Consider the following 12,239-nt stretch of genomic DNA (forward strand, 5'->3'; position numbering starts at 1 on the left):
GATTTTTCTCTTTGATATGGATTCAGCTGGTTTCAAGGGTTTCATTCTCCTTTAATTGGTCATGAAAATTTTTTTTTTTTTGGGGGGGGCAAAACACCGATGTCCTAACAGTCATTTCTTAGCTTTATTCTTATAAAACAAAAAAAAAAGTGTAATAATCTCATAAGTCCTATTTAAATAGTGCGAGCCCGAAGCGCGGGCTGAAATTTTTTGGAATATCATGGATTTTGTCCTGAAAATGGAATATTCTGGGCAATGTTTGTCAACCTGAACAAGATGCGTATGTAACTAGAATTACTGCGAGCACGAAGCGTGAGCAGAAATTTTTGATATGGGTTCTGGCTTGATCGAAAAGGAAACTGTAAAGAACGTTTTGCAATTAGCCATTAAGACGATACATATTTCAACTATTAAATAATACGATAATAATTATTATAAAAATTATAAAACCAAACAATTGAAGCGAGCGCGAAGCGCGAGCGGAAAAAATGAGATTTCAGACCTAAAAATGGGACACTCTATTCATGTTTTGTAAATTATGAAAAAGGATGGGTAATTTGGCTTCTTCCTACATTAATAATGCGAGCGCAAAGCGCGAGCAGAGATTTTTTTTATATATTGGATAATGATTTAAATAGAGAACAAGCTGCGTATCTGAAAAAAACATGCACGATCGAGAATCTGGGCATTCTATATATTTTATTTTATCATGAAAATCGATAAAGCGAGCGCGAAGCGCGGGTTTAAAATATTTTATATTCCGATCTGAAAAGGGTCAATTTAAACTCTGTATTTTAAGCACTTTGAAGGAAAATTGTGAGGTGGATATGGATCAGTTAAAAAAGGTGATATGTTTCAATATTATTCATTTGAGTTTTGTCATATAGGACTGGGACATACTAAGAACATTATGTCATCATATGAAAATGATGACTATCTTCCTATTTCCCTTCCTAAGCACGAGATGAAACTTGTCAATATTCCATTCTGAAAAAAGGACAGTTTGATTATTAAATTAATATCTTATTTATTATTATTATAAAACTGGACATTTAAAGCATTTTGTAATTATGAATAAGATGCATGAGTTAATATATTTTCAACAATCAATACGAGCGCATATCGCAAGCCGAATTTTTTTATAAACTGTCATAAAATTGATTTTTTGTTATATAATTAATATTGAGATATACATAACTCATCAATCAAAATGCGAACGTGCAGCGCTAGCTAATAATTTTTGACGATGTGACCTGAATAGGGATATTTTCAGAACTTTATGGAAAACAGGAAAATAACAGGTACCTGATAAATTGAATATTGCGAGCGCTCAGCGCGAGCAGAAAATTATGATATTCAGACCATAAAACAGAAATTTTTACAGAGCACTTTTTAAAAATCAATTTGGAAATCAAACAAAATAATGAAAGTTCGATTTCCGAGCTGTAATATGCTTTGCATATTGACTTCAGAAATTGGTAATTTTAGCTCCATATTGAGCAAAATATGTAAATCACCTAAGAGGCAATGCGAGCGCGAAGCACGAGCGAAAATTTTATATAGTGACATGAAATATTGTTAAAATTATTTTCCAAATCTTCCCCTCTTCTTATTTTATTCACTCGCCTTCCTCCTCTTATGCTTCCCCTTTTTTTTTTTCTTTCTTTCCCCTTTTTTCCTTTTTTTTTTGCATAGGGGACCCCGGGCCCCTCGGGCCCCCCTGGATCCGCCTATGTAGTAATAATAAAGATAATAATAATTGTACATTTATATTGCGCAATTTCTATATTTATATACTCAACTGCGTATTACAATGTTATTATTATCATTACCCCGGCTATAGCCGCGCTGCCCACAGGCGCTCTGTCATTCGAGGAATACCCATTCACCTCTTCTTGGTTGAGTGCAGCACAATGTGGGTAAATTTCTTGCTGAAGGAAGACACGCCATGGCTGGAAATTGAACCCACGTCCTTCGGCTTAGTGAAAGACGAGAGTCATTACCACTAGACCACGACGCCCCACATGGTATACAGCATAGTAGTCTATTGGAGAATTTCTGGGGAGAGGGAAAGGTTGATTGAAAAAATATCAACATTTGTTATTGTACCTATCGTATGTCTTGTTGATTTGGTGTATTTTAGCCACATTTGATATAGAAAATTATTACTTTAGTTTATTCGGGTAGAGATTAACTGAGTGCCCAAATTAAGATCATATCAGCAGAAATGGTGATCGAAAATGAGAGTATATTTTTGTATTTTGTTGACTCCGATAACATAATAATAATGCCCACATTTTTTCTCGCTCGCTGTGCTTTCTCATATTGGAATGCATGATGTTTTGGAAACAAAGAAATACATAAAAATGTAAGGTGCGAAACAAAATATGTAATTACCAAAGGATATAGTTACAAAATGGGTTTTAGTGGCGGATCGAGGGCCGGCTCCATGCCCCCCCCCCTTTTGAAATACGTGAAAAAATATATTTTTAGTGTAACATGCCATGCATACGCAATTAGAAATATATATATATATTATTTTTTGCTTCTGGATCCGCCCCTTGTTTTATTTTTTGCCAACACGGTCAAAATGTTAATTTTGTTCGGAAAGGATACTTGTGAGGACAGAAATTGATTTAACTTAACAGCATTGGAACTATCATACCTACCAGATTTCCAGGGAGTGCTGCCTGTGGAAAATAACACGCACAGCACCCCCAAGGAAAATATTGCACCCCCGATTCCCAGGGCCATAAGATATCGAAAATTTGATGAATATGGCACTACAAATGTTGATTTTATAAACAATTATTAATCAAGACTATGTGTAAAATATCGAATTCGGAGAGGATACTTTTTAAAATAAATTTCTAAGGTTTCCAGGTATTTTTTCAGTTTTAAACAATCGCATTTAATAATAATTCAATAATAGCATAATTGGTAATTTTAGCATAATTTAATATTCCTAAAAATAGCTGATAATGAAGGGAATACGAAACGATAATTGCCAGAGAAAGGACCCTTTTTAAATGATACAAGCCCAAATTACCAATTTATCACTCTCTTTTGTCTACATTGTGATCGGTCATGACAATGCTATATTTTTATGTATATTTTCATCATACATGAATCTTCTTGAGATAAATCGTAGCTTTCTTGACACGATGCTTTTTTTTTCAGAATATATATAATTTTTCAGTATGTAAGTGCGAGAAATGCCTACAATTGACATGCAATTTGCGAATAATGAGTACTGCTGTAATAAACTTTGGCAAAGAAATTAGTGGCAGCGGTGGGATTCGAACCCACGCCATCGAAATGACTGGTGCCTAAAACCAGCGCCTTAGACCACTCGGCCACGCTACCTTCGATTACAAACAGTGGCAAAATAACAAATAATACACAAATTGCAATATTTTTTCTTTGGAGGTTGCATTTTAGGTAAATGATGACGGTGAATGCAAATTTACCACTTTAAGATTACCGCTTGCTGCATATTTCGGAATATCTTTAGAAGACGAACTGAACAACGTGATTTTTTTCTCATCCAATCACACAACCGTTTAATTGCTGCAATAACTTCCGGGTCAAGCTGCGGACAATAACAATAATAATTCACACATGTCACATGCACAGAGCCACTTTATTATGATTCATGCCATGCACTGTACGGTACGTCCAGCCGCCATGCCAGCGCACCTCGCACGGACGACGTGGCGTCGCATAACCCGATAGCGGCCCAATAAATGAATAGGTGAACTGAACTTCTGAAGGTTGGAATCGTGAATTTGCTACCTCCTTGCCCTTGGAAATCGAGCTAACATTAACACCAGGCGAGACCGTGCCGATGTCGAGTTTTATTTTGAGGTTAATAAAGGTGGCGGATGCAATGCTTTGTTTAAGCCTTTAGCTAATTATTGATGGTAAGTCGTTTAAAACTTTAATTCAGATACCGAGATAAAAAAGATAGGCGTAATGACTTTTTAATGTCTTGATAAAGAATATAAGACCCTAGATCTAGATCTAACGTTAGATCTAGTTGAGTTAGACAAACGAGTAACGTTACGTGTATGATGGCCGGGGTGACCATAATTTGCGCACATTTTAAAAGTCGTTCTGAACTTGATTTTCAATCAAAAATTTCTCACAGCTCACACAAAATTAAATCAAAATTCATAAATAGTAGGCCTAGCCTATATAAATACCAAACAGAAAGCAAGATCCCAAAGTCAAATTCGCTTGACGGAATTGTAAAGTAGGTAACGGGTTTCGTTGGTATCGCGATCTCAAAATTCCATGACGATCGACTTGTGCGCGCTCGGCTGAAAAAGTGTCGTAAAAAAGTGTGACCTTAATTTGCGCACAATCGGTGACAATCGTTTTGCAAGGCTTTAGAAAAGAAATCAAGCAGACAAAGGTAAGATAATTATATCAGATGGCTGGATGGAGGTTAAAATGCCATAAATTCAGTTGGTATCACATTTTACTTATTTGGAGACCTCAGTTGCAAACTGGCGGTTTCTTGATGCTTGTCCACAAGGTCGGATTTTCTCGGAGCGGACGCAAAAGTTAACAAAATTTGCCGATGTTTTGCCAATATTTTCACAAATTGAGACCTTACCTTAAAAAAATTACTATACTGGGTAATATTAAGTCGCTCTTTCTGTTAGTGATATCAGTTTTTCAAAATATTAATTAGATATTGAAGTATTCGACCGTGCGCAAAATTAGGTAACGCGCGAATTAAGGTCACACTACCATAAATGTAATGAACTTTGAAGAAGGGGGGGTAGATCTACAAAAAATGAAGAGGGGGGAAATCAGGCATAATAAATGCTAGTAAGTAAGTAGACCAAAAGCTTCGGTCTCTGTCATGTTGGTTGTTCTGCTGAACTCCGTTGGCTCCACTCACCAAATACAGAGACCGAAGTTCTACTTCTAGCGCGATCTGTACAGGGGACTCAATGGCCATATGTTTATGTAGTTCGGATAAAACAGGGAAGTGAAGTTGCGCGACAGCCGAAGTAAGTCACTGTTTTTTCCCCTTTTAAGTTTATTTTTCCGTGTTTTGGTGCATTTCAGGCCAAAACGGAATAATAATCTCTATTTTGGTACAATTCTTTTTCAATATTTTTATGAAATAAAGACAAAAATTGATGAGCTCCGTTGGGGGGATTTTCCATTGTTCACCCCCTAATGGTGGCTGCACGATAGCGAGCCGTCTGTGTACGAGGAGAAAAAAAAAATGTTAAAAAACTCCTCGAAACAGACGGCTGCCAGCTGTCTAGTAAGTAAGGGGTTTAATCAGAGTGACCAGACGTCCCGTATTTCCTGGGATTGTCCTGTACAAATGTATTTTGCTCCTTTGTCCCTGCATCCCGACGAACAATGTCACATATTTCAGAATATTGATCGGGAGGTGCTTCATCAGGGTGATAGCTCCACTCCACTACCGCTACACCTACATCAGTACATGTACCCGAACATCAAGCTCTGCTAGTCCGAATGACGAAGGTATCACTTTATGGGGGGATATAAAACTCATGCAACAAAACGACCTTACAATTCATTTATAACAACTCATCTTACATTTCACAAAGTTTTACTTCTTTTCCATGCATCTATCAGTCTCAAAATTGGTGATTTAGAGCCAGAATCGGTTTCCTCACACCTATTAGGCCAAGTAAAAAAAAGATGGTAGTTGATCGTCCGGGTTTTTCGAGAGCAGTGATGAGGGGGGTCCTTACTATTTGCTATCTTACTATTAAAAAAAAAAACGAGACATATCTCGGCCCGTTTTTTTACATCAGTGATGAGGGAGGTCCTTACTATTTCCTTTTTTTTGTTGCTATGTTTTAGTCAAATGATTGTCGGGCCATGTCAGGCTCGATTTATGTGATCGATGCATGCTCAATATTAATAATAAATGAGTAGAAACATATATATTCAATTAATTGGAAATCTATGGAAAATGTATTATGCAATAAAAATCTATTATTACTGATATATACCAGTACCTTATTATTGTAAAACAAAATGTTCATGTCAAGTGAATGATTTAAACATTCTACATTTAATATCTAAGGGTAAAAAATACTCTGGTGGGGGGGGGGGGGTCATTTTTATTACCAATACCATGGAGCCTTGTTCAGTTTTCCAGAGCCAATCTCTTTTTCAGCTCTGGGCATGGTTTTGCATCGCAGTTTGTCTAGCTGCTTGTATATTTATTTACATAATGTTTAATACTGTTTATTCAATTGCTATTCATTTTTTTTTTATTGATATCAATTGTTAAATGAATATTGAATTCAGTGTTAATTGTTCACTTAATGTTTATTATTTCAATACTTGTAACTGTTAGATCTACATTGTATTTACTACCGGTAACTTTACATTTTACAATTGTCCATCAAATTGAATAGCTCAAGGAAGGATGAAGTTTATCAAATTCGAACAGAATTGGCACTTACTAGAATCCTATAAATGATTTTCAATTTCTTGATAATAAATAACTAACTTGATTTTTTTAAATATTCAACAGAAAACTTGCCAGTTATTATTAATTTCACAAATTCATGTGTGGCGCTAGCACAGTCAATCACATAACCGCAGCACACACGCACACCCCAACACAGTCACAAACACAGTCAATCACCGCAACACACATCGAAGTACAGGCGCTGTCACTCACCAAAAGCCCCCGCAGAAATACAAATTACGTCATTAAAATTGATTTATCTGCGCCATATTTCCAAAGCATGCGACAGATTAGTTCAGATTCAGGAAGCGGGGTCCCCGAAAATGCACTAAAAATAAAGAAATCTGTGATTTTTTTCCGAGTTTGCAAACTTTATTTTCTCGCTAATTTATGATCGTATCTTCAAAATTACCAATCAAAAACCAAATCAGAATTTTTTTCTATATCGCAGTTATGGTGATATAGGACTTTGCAATTGTTTTATGATGTTGCGAGAGAGATCCCAGACCACATGAGAGCAAATCGCTCGCTGATCTTGTGATTTTTTTTCGCTTTTCAGCGGGCATAAAAATAGTAAATATCAAGAAAATTGATGCGGCAATCAAAAAGGGAAGCAGGCGCGGACGAGAAACATCACTTTTTGATATTTTTATCCAATTTTTGAAAATAGTAAATAGTCAAAAATTTCATGCGGCGGCCAGAATAGATGCGCGTGAGGACGATCAACTACTTTCTTTTTTTACTTGGCCTTTAAACATCGCAAATTGCGCATGCGTGGAAATTGCATCTCAATTCATGAATATTTATGATAGGAGTATAGATCGGGATTGTTTTGCATAAAAAAAATCTGATCCCGATATAGTCATATTATTGAATATTCATGAATTGAGCTGCGATTTCCACGCAAGCGCAATTTGCGATGTTTTGGAATCAGCAATGAATTAATACGAGTGAGGAAACCGATACTGGCTCTTAATTACCAATTTTGAGGCTGATAGAAGCATGGAAAAGAAGTGAAACTTTGTGAAATGTAAGATGAGTTGGTATAAATGAATTTTAAGGTCATTTTCTTGCATGTTTAATATATTTTCCCCCATAAAGTGACACCTTTGTCATTCAGACTAGCAGAGCGAGTTACCATTATGTTCGGGTAGGTGTAGCATAGTGTAGTGGTAGTGAAGTGGGGTGGAGCCTGCATGAACATCACTTGAGGTACAGGGTGATATGCACTGGCATAGGCCTACAGATAGAGGGGGCTTGGGGGCCATGAACCCCAACACCCCCCCCCCCCCCAAAAAAAAAAAGGTTTCTCGAGGTTCTGCAGCTCTAGTCGCCTTTCAAATGCAGCGTTTTCAGTGTTTCCGGTTTGCGTTTGAAAATTGAAAGATATAAATTTTATTTTTATGACCGACAAAAATTGATTGAATCCAATGGTGGCTCTTTGTAAAAAATTGTCAAATGCATTAATTTTGGAGAGTCTTAATAAATGACACCCTTCTGCATATACATGTAGATCTACATCAAGTGGAGAAGGAATCTACATGTAGTCTCCTTTTACAGATGAGGAAGTTGAGTTCAATGATAGATCTAAATCATAGATCAAGCGATGATAGAGCCTGAATAGTTTTCAATGGACTGCTCAGTATCATGTATCTATGCCTGCAGTATTTCAACAATTAATATTGCCAATATTAATTACATTATGACAGAGATGTAGAGAGAGGTAGGGGGGGGGGGTGGTGAGAGAGGAGAAGGGAGGAGTACATGTAGGACGGTTGAACTTTTAGGGAGGATGCAAGGAATTGAACCTCTAAATATTTGGAAACCTGACACTTGTAGGACACTGTCACTTGAGGACAGGTTAGTCTCCAGGAATGCCAGATATTTTTACTACACTAAGGAGTATGCTTTTATCCACCATCAGACCAAGATTGATCTTGCTGGAAATTCTATCTATCTGGGGATGAGGGTACAGATTTTTAAAAAATACACTGATTCTCCATAGTTACATATAACTCTTTATATTAGAGCATGGAATATGACATTTGGGTTTTGAGAATGCACACTTTTGAGACCTGTGATTAAACGATCATCTGTTCTTTTTGCACTTTGTGGCGGTTAGGACAACGATGCATTAAACTTAATATTTTGGTAACTTTGCCATCCAATGGTACAGTAACTACCCTAAATGCTGATCAACAGTCAAAAGTTACCATTGGATGGTAAAGTTACCATAATGGTAACTTTTATGCAACAAGACCCAAGACCCTGGTACATGTATGACAAAGTAACCCAAGTTAGAGAGGAAAATCAAGGAAAATTTGAGATATTGCGTGAGATTTTACTTCCCAAGGTTTCTATTGGAATTTGATGTAAAAAAGCAACAACAAAAAAACAAGCAACAAACAAGCTATGAAAAAAACCCTTTGTATTGCAATATGAAGAAGTCCCACAATATGTGTATTGCATTTAATAGTGACATTATTATGAGCCATAGAGTTATGTACAAGTCCTTCAGATTATTCTCCATACTATGTATTACAGTCATATGCTACCATCTGAAACATTTACATCCTGCTGTACATGTACAAGACAACACAACTCTTGTTCTTTCATGCGTTTCATCCTGACCTCATTATGACGAACTCTGATATGATATTGACCTTGTCCTATCAGAATGGCAGGCTGGTTTTTATGTACACAAAGAGTAGCTGATATCTGCAGAACTGCACGTATGCACCAGCGCCACCCACTGCCATGTTTGGGAAATCAATTGTTATTCAGGGCCTGTTGTGATGATGTCATCAAGGGTTTATGGGGTTGTTGTCTGACTAATGTGACGTCAACATTTGTTGTGATTGTTTGCAATAGACTGGTAATAGAAACTTCTGATGCTGTGTTGTCAACCGGAAGTAATCGGCTTTATCATGGCTGATCTATCCAAAATGGAATGTGAACTTGAGTTCCAGAATTATCTTTATTCTTTGCCAATCATTCCTGAACATAGTTCCTTTTGCATTTTCTGACTTCTAGTAATAAGATTTTGATCATTTAGCAAAATATAAAAATTCCCTACTTGGATTTCATAGGCATATTTTTCATAATTGTTTTGGGCATATTTGAGATTTTAAAATATTTTTTATTTAATTTCAAACCCAATTGCTTCCTCTGCTGTTTACCGTTACATTTGCTGGTAAATATTTCATGTAATATTTGATAGATAATTCATTTGAAAATACAAAATAAGTATTGTGGGATATAATTTTCTCTATTTGCCTGATTCACTATCATGATGGTTCAAATGGCCCCTAAAATTCTCCAAGTGGAATGCTGTGGGGGTGAATATCATTTCTAAAGTCACCCCAAGATCTGCCACAAACGATATTCAACTATATTTTTAAAATCAATATTCTCTATTTACATGGCAGAATAATATTTGCTTCAATTACATAATGTAATTGGTGGTTACACAAAAAGGAGTAGCCCTTTAAATTTAAGAAATAGCATGTCGAGGTCAGCAACTGCCTCAATGTGTAAAAAAAAAATAGCCTCTCAAAAATAAATATTATTTCCGTCATGTACTTGTGCAATAGCAATATTGAATACATGCTGGCTTGGAAATATTCAGGGTGAATAGTTTGATTCAAAGCTAGGCCAAGTTCAACTCTTTTTACCTAGTTTCCTGTTTTTCAGTTCCAAATCACTTGCTTCCTAGGATGTTATTTTCCCCCAGTGCTTTATAGTTTATACCCTCCAACTTCCTGTTCATCTTTCAAATCTACATTTCGTTGTGTCGTTGCAGGAATGCCCTTAGTACCATTCTGTTGCGCATTGCATGCATCCAGAAATGCTTTTAGTTGAGCGCATAAGGGAGTTTCTGCACCAGTGAGGTGCGCGGAAGTGTGTTGCTACGGGCGTTCCTGCGCTGACACGACAATTTACAGTGTATGGTGCAAAAGACATCCCTTGTCCAATAGGTCTTCTCTATTACTTGCATGTACCGGTACACAGTTTGTTTTTTTCTTTTAGTCCACATTTAATATTCCTAACCAAGTTCTCAAGGTGTACAGTGTACATATTAAACATAACCGACAACAGTGTAAAGCTTTCATTGTTTATGCTAGCAATCCACATCGGATTGATTTCATCAGGATGTCAGTCATTTAAATCCATTTTAATTTGATTTTTTTTATCTTTCGCTTACATTGTATTTCTGGAGATAACTATATTAAGGTTGTCTCAGGGTGCAAAGGATTGATCTTCAACTACTCTGACACGTACTGTACATTATCACAATTCAAAAAACTGAAACAGTCTGGTTAATTCTCGCTACCCCAAATAGGAACAAAAATCTCATAATGCGCGAGACGAGATAATTTTCACTCCGTCGGGTCGTCATCACCACTTCCGGTTTAGAGCCATGCTCGCGCGAGGTTCGCGATACTGAGTTTTCCACCACGCTGAAATCGATGCCAATCAGCGTACATGTAATATGTACAGAGTATAATACTTTTTATTACATTTGGTCAGTTTTGATTCCATTTGAATTATAAATAAAATAAAAAATATATATTTCACGTGAAAATAATTTTTATTCATGTTTTTATTTGGTTATAAAAAATCAAACAAATAATGAATATCTTAAAATTTTGCATTTAGCGACCGGCCTGACATCACGATCGTATTCAACTAGACGCTAAATATATACAGCATTAATTTCGTTAAATTTTTCGTCGACCACAAAATGGATAAAAATCAGTTTCGGAACTTTAAAAAATCTTAACTGACAGATGAATACCGTGCAATGGAAAGCGTCGGGCAGAATTAGTGACTTTAGCAGAAAGGCTGTAAAACTGTTAAAATGTATCGTGAAAGAGAGGGTTGTGATCACGAACTTTCCGAGCGAAAGCGACGTTGTGTTGTTGTGCATGACGGCACTGTTGATCTGAATGGCAAAACAGTGCATTGGACTTCCGAACAGGAAGTTGTAATACCGAAAAAGCTATCCCATAATGCAATGCACGTTACAGGGATTTTCCCAGATCTCGGCGAAATCGCTATTTGGGGTAGCGAGAATTGTTTGTGCAGTACAGTGTATGTAACTCATAGTAGAATTTTTGTCAAGTTAAGGTAATTTCTATTAATTTACAGCAAGTTGTTAGATACATTCATGTACATTAACATCCTTATCCAATGATATACACTGAATGTGTACAGTAAAGGGACCACTACAAGTTTCATACCCTAATATGCACACGTATGTTGACCAAAAAGCATTTTTGCTGTGTTTAATTACAGGTACTTGGTGCTTTTATAGGAAATGTCTCTTACTTGCTTTCTTTTGAAAATGTAGGAAAAAGACATTTCAATATTGTATAAATATCAAGTCTTTGTATACCTGTTCACATAATTTTATTTGAAAATCTTTCCTGTTGACATTCTAATTAGAAAGTTAATAGATCAAAGTTACAAGATGGAATTTTTTTAGATAGAGTGGCATATGGCAAAAGAAAATTAAAATTTTACAAATGACTTTTTATGTCTTTCCCATAATAAGGAATACTTTGTGCTACATGTTCTCAAAAGATTTATTGCTTGAAAATGTAATGATCCTTGTGAGGTCAATTTTCAGTCAAAGCTAATGGCCAAGGTTCAGCCCAGGGGAGCATTTCACATAGAGATTAGTCAGTAATTTCACTGACTAATTTGCTTTCAGCCAATCAGATGTTAGGATTTCTAGTAGCTTATAACAAGTGAATGA

General features: G+C 36.2%; 1 non-coding gene across 1 annotated transcript; it reads right to left on the reverse strand.

Annotated features, from left to right (window-relative positions):
* Window positions 1-3,284: 3,284 nt before the first annotated feature.
* TRNAL-UAG (transfer RNA leucine (anticodon UAG)) lies at window positions 3,285-3,366 on the reverse strand. The gene has a single exon. It is a non-coding gene; the product is annotated as a tRNA-Leu (tRNA).
* Between the last annotated feature and the right edge of the window lie 8,873 nt (window positions 3,367-12,239).

Source organism: Lytechinus pictus, chromosome 10 (genome assembly GCF_037042905.1).
Source record: "Lytechinus pictus isolate F3 Inbred chromosome 10, Lp3.0, whole genome shotgun sequence".
In the NCBI taxonomy this organism is placed as follows: Eukaryota; Metazoa; Echinodermata; class Echinoidea; order Temnopleuroida; family Toxopneustidae; genus Lytechinus; species Lytechinus pictus.